Source organism: Pelodiscus sinensis, chromosome 3, assembly GCF_049634645.1.
Source record: "Pelodiscus sinensis isolate JC-2024 chromosome 3, ASM4963464v1, whole genome shotgun sequence".
In the NCBI taxonomy this organism is placed as follows: Eukaryota; Metazoa; Chordata; order Testudines; family Trionychidae; genus Pelodiscus; species Pelodiscus sinensis.
In genome coordinates, this window is record NC_134713.1 from 7986108 (window position 1) to 7996706 (window position 10599).

Sequence of the window (10599 nt, forward strand, 5' to 3'; positions counted from 1 at the left end):
GTACTGAGCTGTTGTTATTCTCCTCTGGGTTTGGATGCATACAAGTAGGAAATTGCCCTACCTACATATAATATATAGATACAATTTATTCTAAACAAATACACCTTCTTTCCTTGCCTCTCCCCGGATAGACCTGCTTCCTGCGATCCCTCTCGGCAACTGGGCATTTTCCCCAGGCTTAATAAAGTCACTGGGAGTCTCAGCGTTGGCTTGAACTGGTTTTGCTCCAGGAAGTCAATGTTTATGGGGTGCAACAGCTCCCAGGTAGGATCCAGTTAATTGTATTTCACTGAAGTGGGTCATGGGTGTTGCTGGGGCTATACAAAGACTAAGAGTGGTAATTGACAGATTGCAGCACAGTCTGATAAATATCACTTGCATCTGCACTTCAGTGCGTCCCAGTCTCCAAAACCTTAAGAATTCAATGGCAAAAAATCCATGTCAGGAGTAGGAAACCCTGTGTGTGGCTCTTTAAGTTTAGCTGCTTACAGGAGGAATAACAGGTAGTTTGAATTAGGGCTTTAATTCGAACTACTGGGTTTCTGCCACGTGAAGCAGTTAGTCAGGTCTTGTACATTTCAAAAATAGTGACCGGCAGGGAAGATGCAAATCAAGCACGGGATATTGAAATCCCAGGTTTGATTTGCAACTTTGAATGCCTACATTAGCCTCCCTAGTTCGAACTAGGGGGCTAGCAGAGTTTAAAGAGAAGCTAGATAAGTTCATGGAGGTTAGGTCCATAAAAGGCTGTTAGCCAGTGGATAGAAATGGTGTCCCTGGCCTCTGTTTGTCAGAGGCTGGAGAAGGATGGCAGGAGACTAATCGCTTGATCATTGTCTTCGGTCCACCCCCTCTGGGGAACCTAGTGGTGGCCACTGTTGGCAGACAAGCTACTGGGATAGATGAACCTTTGGTCAGACCCAGTACGGCCATTCTTAGGATATGTTCTTATGTACTCACTCCTAAATCCCCTTCCCAGTTTTAGCCTATAGGGCTAACCTACTTGCTTCCCTATACTCTATCGTATAGATTTCTTATTTCCATAGGGTTTAAATATTTGGTTATTAAAACAAGGTGCAATAGGTTTATGCAGAAGAGGCCTACGGGCTACATCCTGTATGTTGAGCCAAAGCAAATTTAGCAGATAGTTGGGACCTCCCACCTAGATAAAGAGTGGTAAGATGAAGCAACTTTTCATGGCATTATGGGCTTCCAAGCATACCCCCAAACTTACCAGGCCCATCACGACTTGGAAAACCCTGAAATACCAAGTTAAGACTAGACCGAGTAACTGGAGTAGGATAAAAATAACAAATGTGATCTGTAAACCACAGAAGGGAACATGGTAGGAAACTGATGTATATGAGAAAAACAAAAACAAACAAACATGTCACCATTAGTAGGGGGAGGAAATACAAATAAGGCAATATGAAAAGGTCCCCTAGTGAATATGTATCAAACATGACATAATCACCATAATATATAAAAAGGCCATCCCAACCAAGGTGCGGGAGGAGACGGAGATGTATTCTTTGGGAGGTGCAAGAATGATGGCCCTTGGTGACTATAGGGAAGGTGATGGTGATGAGTAAGATGATGGACTACACTTTAGGATGTTCTAGAAGGAACGGTTTATGTGGAAATATAGATCTACATTCCCAGTCTCTCTGTCTAAGTTAGGGTGTTTGCGACTGTTCTAAGTATATTAATAAAATATATTTGTAAGCATATGAGAGTTCTTGTAGTGTGAGTCTTGCAACTCTGCACATAAGATTCACAACCATACAATAATTTAAATACTGGCCCTGATCCTGTGACAAGAACCTGTCAACCCTCCAAATGGTAACTGGAAATGTGAGTCACTATTCGACTACTGTATCAGAGGCAGCCAGAGGAGGGGGAAGCAGGAGTCACGGCTAGGGGGAGGTGGCTAAAAAGAAGGCATCGAAGGCAATCAGGTTGCTGAGGCGTGACTTGCCCTTGGTGAATCCATGTTGAGAGTTCCTGATTATTTTCCCCTCTTCCAAGTGCTTCAAAATGGATTCCTTGAGAATCCCTTTTTTATTTTTCCTAGGACTGAGGGGACTTTCTACTAAATAAGATGATGCCAGTTCGTCAGAAGATTTTGGTGGCTTCACTCCATGAGACGTGTCACCCAGACATGTGAGATATTAAGAATGAGGGTTGGGACACCAACCATCTTTGGAAAGTCAAAAGTGCATTGGGTTATCTCCTCATAACGCTGAAGGGGAAGGATAGAAAGCGAATAGGCCACCCCGAGGAACAGAGCACAAAGAATGGAGGAAATACAGGGCTGTTGAATGGGTTACATTATTCAGGGGTTATAAAAGATGATGTTTGATATTTGAAAGCTGTTTTGGGGGGAGAAATTTGAGACTGAACTTGACTCTCCCCATTTTTTTCTGATTATAATTATGGAGAAATGACATCTGAGCTCAGATGACTATATATAATGCACTGCCACTGTTTTTTAAAAGAAAATCAATTCCCCTTGAGAATGCTTGCAGGGCGAAAGACTGAGGGAATAAGGATGTGGGCCTGCACAGAAGGATAGGGCTATGAGGAGGAGATGGATAAATGGGTAGAGGAAGAAGTGTGTGTCTGTGTTTGTGTGTGGGGGGGGGGGGTTGTTCGCAGCTACAGGGGATAGAAGAGGGCAGGGTGGGTGGAGGGGTAGCAGAGGAAGTTGAGGATTTAGGGTTGATGGAGGGATGTCAGCATTCAATTCTCTCCTCCTATGGGCATGCTGAGAGCTACAGAAGCTCAGACGCTCTGCAAGACTGCAAGCCCTTCACCCTCCTTTCTGAGTGTCCTTACATCTGCAAAGCCCTGCTACTCCTGTCCTGCCTGAGGCCCTCTCACTGTCTTTCCATGTGACCTGAAATACAGAGGGGGGTGGGAGAGAAGAAGGAGGGTTGGAGGACATTTGAAGTTTGATCACGTGACACCCAGAAAGCACACAGTTAAGGTAACTATCACCCCATGGACTGGGCTGTGTGTGGGGCAGGGCTCTGCTTTGGAGCAGGGCAGAACTGGGTTAAAATGGCTGGGGAAGCCTGGCTGAAACAGAGGCAGGTGTCCCAGGTGGAGATGGGTTGTGGGAATGAGGGGCTTAGCTCAGTGTCAAGCTTAGGCTGATGTCTTGTGCGTGAGGTTCTGCCTGTGATATGTGAGCCCAGCAGGACAGGACAGGACAGGAGACCAACTACGAGCTTAACAGGATGGGAGGGAAGGAGACATGGGAACACATATTGGCTACCTGTCGTGGGGAATGTCATGGGGAATGATGAGGCAGTTGGTAGAGAAGAGGAGAAATGCACTGCCGGTCTTCTCTCACTGCCAGCCATGTAATAACCACGTCAAAGTCTAGGGACTTAGAACACGGAGGAGATTTCTGTCACTGTCCCTTTTAGCAACTCCACCTTGAAAACATTTCAAAACATGGCCATCTCCCCATTGCTCTGTATGAAAACAAGCTCCGTGTGCTCATGAAAACACTCACACAAATTTTCAATACACCACCACAACCAGTTGCTTTTATTCCAGTAAGACAGAGGTCATAATGCAGGTTAGAGAGCCTCTTTCTGGATTTTCTTCAAGATTTTCACTGCAAGGCATTTTCTTCCAGCTTCCCAGAGATGATGCCTTGAGAATCTTTGTTGTCATCACTCCTGTGGACCCTGAATAATATGACATTACATTAGAAAACTACAGTTTTAATACAAATGGCTGAATATATGTGTGATTTCGTGATGAACAAGTGAGGTCACAGAGAACTGGGCAAGGCCAAAAGATTGTATCTATGTTTAAAAAGGGACCCAACAGGACTGGGAAAATTATAGATCCATCAGACAGACCTCATTTCTTGGAAAGATACTGAAACTAATTCTGAAATCATTAACTTGTAAGCACCTGGAGGATAACTGACAACATGTCTTTGTCTAGACTAAATCCTGCCAATACAATCCATTTTCATTCTTGGGCAGGATTACTGTCTAGTGGGCTTGGAGATGCCATAGACATGATCTAGCTCAGTAAGGGTATGTCTACACTACAAAGTTAGTTCGAACTAACGGACGTTAGTTCGAACTAACTTTAATAGGTGCTACACTAGCGCTCCGCTAGTTCGAATTTGAATCGAACTAGCGGAGCGCTTAGTTCGAACTAGGTAAACCTCATTTTACGAGGACTAACGCCTAGTTCGAACTAGCTAGTTCGAACTAAGGGCTGTGTAGCCCTTTAGTTCGAACTAGTGGGAGGCTAGCCCTCCCCAGGTTTCCCTGGTGGCCACTCTGGCCAACACCAGGGAAACTCTATGCCCCCCTCCCAGCCCCGGACCCCTTAAAGGGGCACGGGCTGGCTACGGTGCCCGTGCCAGGTGCAAGCCTGCCAGCACCCAGCCAGCAGACCCTGCACCTGGCACGGCACAGAGCCACCCACCCGATGCCCCCCAGCCCACCCCCTCTTGCCGGGACCAGGCTGGCGGCTCCCGGGAGCTTGCCCTGGACCGCAAGAGGCGGGCACCTTCCTGGGCTAGTGTGGACATCGTGGACCTCGTCCACGATCTCCGCACTAGGTACAGGAAAGTGGCCGTCTAGGGCAGGAGAGCTGCCAGCCTGGCCACCCAGGACCAGGTGTGCATGAAAATCAAGGGGGTCCACTGAGACCCCCGACCCTGAGCCCTGAGCTTACAATGGCCGTACTGGGTCAGACCAAAGGTCCATCTAGCCCAGTAGCCTGTCTGGACAGCGGCCAACCCTAGGGACCCTGGAGGGGATGGACCGAAGACAATGACCAAGCCATTTGTCTCGTGCCATCCCTCTCCAGCCTTCCACAAACTTTGGGCAGGGACACCACTCCTACCCTCTGGCTAATAGGACTCCATGGACCCAACCTCCATGACTTGATCTCACTTCCCTTTAAACTCTGTTCTAGTTGTAGCCTTCACAGCCTCCTGCAGCAAGGAGTTCCACAGGTTAACTATTTGCTTTGGGAAGAACAACAACTTTCTCTTACTAGTTTCAAGCCTGCTACCCATTCCTTTCCTTTGGTGTCCTCTAGTCCTTCTTTATGGGAACTCAGGAAGAACTTTTCTGAATGCACCCTCTCCACCCAACCCCTGCTTTTAGAGACCTCTATCCTGTCCCCCCTCCGTCTCCTCTTTTCTAAGCTGAACAGTCCCAGTCTCTGTAGCCTTTCTTCATCTGGGACCTGTTCCCAACCCCTGATCATGTTAGTTGCCCTCCCCTCTCCCAGCCTTTCTCTTCCCCTCTCCCACCTCCTTTTCCCAGTCTCCCCCAGTTTTTTTTCAATAAAGACAGAGTCAATGTTGGAAGAAACGTTATCTTTATTTTGTACATCAATAAGAAGGGGGGCTAAGGAAGGGTAAGTGGAAGGAGGTGAGGGAGGAATGGGGTACGAGCCCCCGATGGGGAGGACTGGGCTGGCTCTGCAGGCTTCTGGGGGTGGAAGCTCTCCTGCAGCCCCCCAATTACTCCCTCTCCCCAGATGGCAGCCTGCAGCAAGTGCAGCCGGGCTGATGGCCGAGTGGTGTGATGTGCCCAGTGTGGGCACTCAGGGCACTCCAAGCCAGAACTTCTTTGCAAGCGCGGCACCCCTTAGAACTGTGTGTCTGGGGTGGGGGTCGGGACCCTTTAAGCGCAGCCCTCGGCTAGCCTGAGACAGCATCTCCATGCTCTAAGTCCTCCTTTTATGCCCTGCCGGCACTGCTTCCGGCCATCCTTAAGCCCTGTTCAGAGTCCACTCAATGTGGACTTGCTAGTTCGAACTAGCAAAACGCTAGTTCGAACTAGTTTTTAGTTCTAGATGCGTTAGTTCGAACTAGCTTAGTTCGAATTAACTAATTCGAACTAAGTTAGTTCGAACTAGCGCTGTAGTGTAGACATACCCTAAGAGTTTTAGTAAGAGTTTGCCACAGTTGCCCATGAATTTCTCATGTACAAACTAGAAAAATGTAGTCTAGGTGATATTACTATAAAGTGGAGGTGCAAGTGGTTGAAAGAACACAATCAAACAGCAGTTGTCAATGGTTCACTTTCAAACTGGTAGGCTGTTCACATTGGGGCCCCACAGTGGTCAGTCCGGGGTCCAGTTTGATTTCCTGTGTTCCTTTGTCTAAGGCTATGTCTAGCCTATGCGGAAGATTCGAAAGAGGATATGCAAATTCTGCAGGAATTTCCATATCTTCTTCCCATCTCATTTTCGAAAGCGGAGCTTTCCTGCTGAATTTGCATATCCTCTTTCGAATCTTCCGCATAGAGTAGCCCAGCCCATTGCTTTCCAGGACAGAGTTCCCCCCTTTTTTTGTTCTTAGGTGACCACTCTTATTTGTAACTGCATTAAGCTATTTTTCTTTTTGCTTGGGTCCACTTCAGCAAGTGACTGAGATTCTTCTGTTGCCTGCCTTCCCTGCTTCATTATTTCCTACTGCTGCTTTTTTTAAGTTCTTTGCTATCTTTGTCAGTGAGGATTTTAAGGTTTCTTCCTGGTCAGTAAACAAAAATGTTAAAGGGTTCATGGTCAAGAACTAATCACTGCAGAACTCCAAGAAATGTTCTGCTCTGAGTCCGGGTGTGTCTACACTCTACCGTTATTAACAATGCGAGCATCTACACAGCAATTCATTGTTGTCAGCTTATTCAGACTTTTTTAAACCTCATTCCACGGGGACGAACTCCTCTTCCGAAATAGCTGCAGTGTAGATGCTGCACTGTTACTATTATGAAATATAGTAGCCCAGTGTCTGTGCGTCTGTAATGCCTTCCCCTCGCTCCATGGTGTTTCGGGCTGCTCAGGCCCCCAGACATCCCCCTCCACCAGTGCTGCTTTCCTCCGCCCCTCCCCCATCCTCCCCTCCAGGCCCACAGCCCCCAATCTACTCCCCAGTTCTGCTTTCCACCCCCCATCCTGCCAGCCCCGCCCCCTTTCCCTCCCTGCGTGGCACCCAAAGGACCACTTGCCACTGCTTGCTCTCCCCGCCAGGCCCCGCCGCTCAGCCACGTGGGGGGGGGGGGGAGTGGAAGGGAGGGGAAGGGGGGGAGGCGCCACGCAGGGAGAGGAAGGAGGCAGGCCTGGCTGGTAGGGGGTGGAAAGCAGAGCTGGGGGGGCTGTATGGGGAGGACTGGGGGGCCTGGAGGACGGGGGGAAGGAAGCAGCGCTGGTGGGGAGGGTGTCCAGGGGGCCGTGGGGCTTGCCAGCAGGAAGAAGGGGTGGGAAGCAGAGCTGGGGGGGTCGCGGACTATGGGGCTGGACAGGAGAAGGGGGGCTGGAAGCAGACCTGGCGGGGGGGGTGCAGACACTGGCCACAGCTGGACCCCAAAGGGCCTCTTGCCAATGCTTGCCATCCCGCCGGGGCCCAGCTGAGTGCTGCTCAGGTGGGCCCGGTGGGACAGGAAGGGGGGCGGTGCAGTGATGTACATGGCCAGGGGGCAGGGCCGTGTATGTCACCGCCCTCCTCTTCCTTCTCCCGCCGTGGCGCTGAGTGGTGCGCCCCTCAGCCGGGCCACCGGGGAAGAGGAGAGGGAGGGGCGGTGATGTAGACAGCCCCGCCCCCTGGCCGGGTATGTCATCGTTCTACCCCTCCTCCCCCACAGCGGCCCGGCTGAGCGTGCAACACTCAACCGAGCCACCACGGAGGAAGGGAAAAGGGGCGGAGAAGTGACATACACAGCCAGGGGGAGGGCCTGTGTACCTCCCCGCCCCCTTTCCTCTCCCACTGTGACACTCATCTGAGTGCTGCACCCTCAGCTGGGCCGCTGGGGGAGCCAGCAGTGCAAGGGGCCGTTTTGGCTCCCCTGCGGTGGGAGGGGAAGGAAGTGCAGTGACGTACACAGCCCCACCCCCTGGCCAAGTACGTCACAGCCCCGCCCCCCTCCCTCGCGGCAGCCCGGCTGAGCAGGCAGCACTCAGCCAAACTTCAAAGTGGAAGGGAAGGGGAAGGGGAAGAGGAAGGGGAAAGACATAGGGAAGAGAGAGGCAGGAGGGGGAGAAGAGAGAGAAAGAGACAGAGAGGGTATGTCTACACTACAAAGTTAATTCGAACTAACAGACGTTAGTTCGAATTAACTTTCATAGGCGTTACACTAGCGCTCTGCTAGTTCGAACTTAATTCGAACTAGCGGAGCGCTTAGTTAGAACTAGGTAAACCTCATTGTACGAGGACTAAGCCTAGTTCGAATTAACTAGTTCGAATTAAGGGCTGTGTAGCCAATTAATTCGAACCAGTGGGAGGCTAGCCCTCCCCAGCTTTCCCTGGTGGCCACTCTGGCCAACATCAGGGAAACTCTACTGCCCCCCTCCCGGCCCCGGACTCATTAAAGGGGCAAGGGCTGGCTACGGTGCCCGTGCCAGGTGCAAGCCTGCCAGCACCCAGCCAGCAGATCCTGCACCTGGCACGGCTCGAGCCAGCCACCCACTGCCACCCAGCCCTCCCCCTCTTCCCGGGACCAGCCTGGCGGTTCCCGGGAGCCTGCACAGAACCGCAAGAGGCGGGCGCATTCCTGGTCTAGTGCAGACATCGTGGACCTCGTCCATGACTTCCGCACTAAGCACAGGAAAGTGGCCGTCTAGAGCAGGATAGCTGCCAGCCTGGCAACCCAGGAACAGGTTTGCATGAAAATCAGGGTGGTCCACTGAGACCCCCGATCCTGAGCCTTGAGCTTAGAATAGCCGTACTGGGTCAGACCAAAGGTCCATTTAGCCCAGTGGCCTGTCTGCCGACAGTGGCCAACACTAGGTACCCTGGAGGGGATGGACAGAGGACAATGACCAAGCCATTTGTCTTGTGCCATCCATCTCCAGACTTCCACAAACAGAGGCCAGGGACACCATTCCTACCCCCTGGTTAATACCACTCCAGGGACCCAACCTCCATGACTTTATCTCACTTCTCTGTAAACTCTGTTCTAGATCTAACCTTCACAGCCTCCTGCAGCAAGGAGTTCCACAGGTTGACTATTTGTTTTGTGAAGAAGAACTTTCTGTTATTCGTTTGAAGCCTGCTACCCATTCCTTTCCTTTGGTGTCCTCTAGTCCTTCCATTATGGGAACTAATGAAGAACTTTTCTGTATGCACCCTCTCCACACAACACGTGATTTTATAGACATCTATCATATCCCCCCTCAGTCTCCTCTTTTCTAAGCTGAGAAGTCCCAGTCTCTTTAGCCTCTCTTCATATGGGACCTGTTCCAAACCTCTGATCATTTTAGTTGCCCTCCCCTCTCCCACCCTCTCTCTTCCCCTCTCCCACCTCCTTTTAGCAGTCTCCCCGAGTTTTGTTCAATAAAGAGAGTTTCTATTTTTGAACACGTGTCCTTTATTTTGTACATCAGGAAGGGGGGTTAGGGAGGGGTAAGTGGAAGGAGGTGAGGGTGGAATGGGGTACGAGCCCCCGATGGGGAGGACTGGGCTGGCTCTGTGGGCTCCTCCGGGTAGAAACTCTCCTGCAGCCCCCCGATTGACCCCTCTCCCCAGATGGCAGCCTGTGGCAAGTGCAGCCGGGCTAATGTCTGAGTGCTGTGATGTGCCGAATGTGGGCACTCAGGGCACTCCAAGCCAGGACTGCTTTGCAAGCAGGGCACCCCTGAGAACTGTCTGTCCAGGGTGGGGGTCGAGTCCCTTTAAGCGCAGCCCTGGGCTAGCCTGAGGCAGCATCTCCACGCTATAAGTCCTCCTCTGATGCCCTGCCAGCACTGCTTCCAGCCATCCTTAACCCCAGTTCAGGGTACAGTCTGTGTGGACATACTAGTTTGAATTAGCAAAACGCTAATTCGAACTAGTTTTTAAGTCTGGATGCGCTAATTCGAATTATCTTAGTTTGAATTAAGTAATTCGAACTAAGTTAGTTCGATTTAGCGCTGTAGTGTAGACATACCCAGAGAGAGGCAGGAGGCAGAGGAGAGCTGAGAGAGAGGGGGGTAGGCAGTAGGAGAGAGAGAGAGAGAGAGAGAGAGTGCTCAAGAGAGAACACCTGAAAATCCCGTCTTATGATGGACTCTCCAGTGTTACTATTTCGAAATAGCTCCTCACCAGAGCCATTCTAAGTAATATTTCCCCCATGCTTCTCGGGGCTCTAAATCTATGTAGTGCATCCACATAACGGGAGCCTGCTTCAGACTAATTTTGAAGCTCCCTTTTAATGTGGATGCTCTATTTTGAAATAAGCTATTTCAGAATATATCTCCGGAGTAGCTTATGCCCATATAATGATGGTCTGGCACTTATAGGTGCTTTGACAGAATTGACCCATGGACAAACTAGTGCTGATGTAACTGGCTCTGTGCTGTCCTCTTTCAACCACTGTCCTATGGATTGTGCTGGAGTTGATGCTGATGTAGCCAGGTCTCAGAGGAGTTGCTCTTCGCAACTAGGGGAAGGCTGCTTTAAATAAAAGAAGTCAGTAAGTAAGCTCCTAGGCGGGCCGGATCCAGGAAAGCACAGAAGCCTGGACAGTGCTTTGTCATATGCCTCCACCAAGATTAAACAATATAGAAAGTGATGGAAAAATATCTCTGTTCACATAGTCATGCCTTCCTTGTGGAATCATGAACTTACCTAGC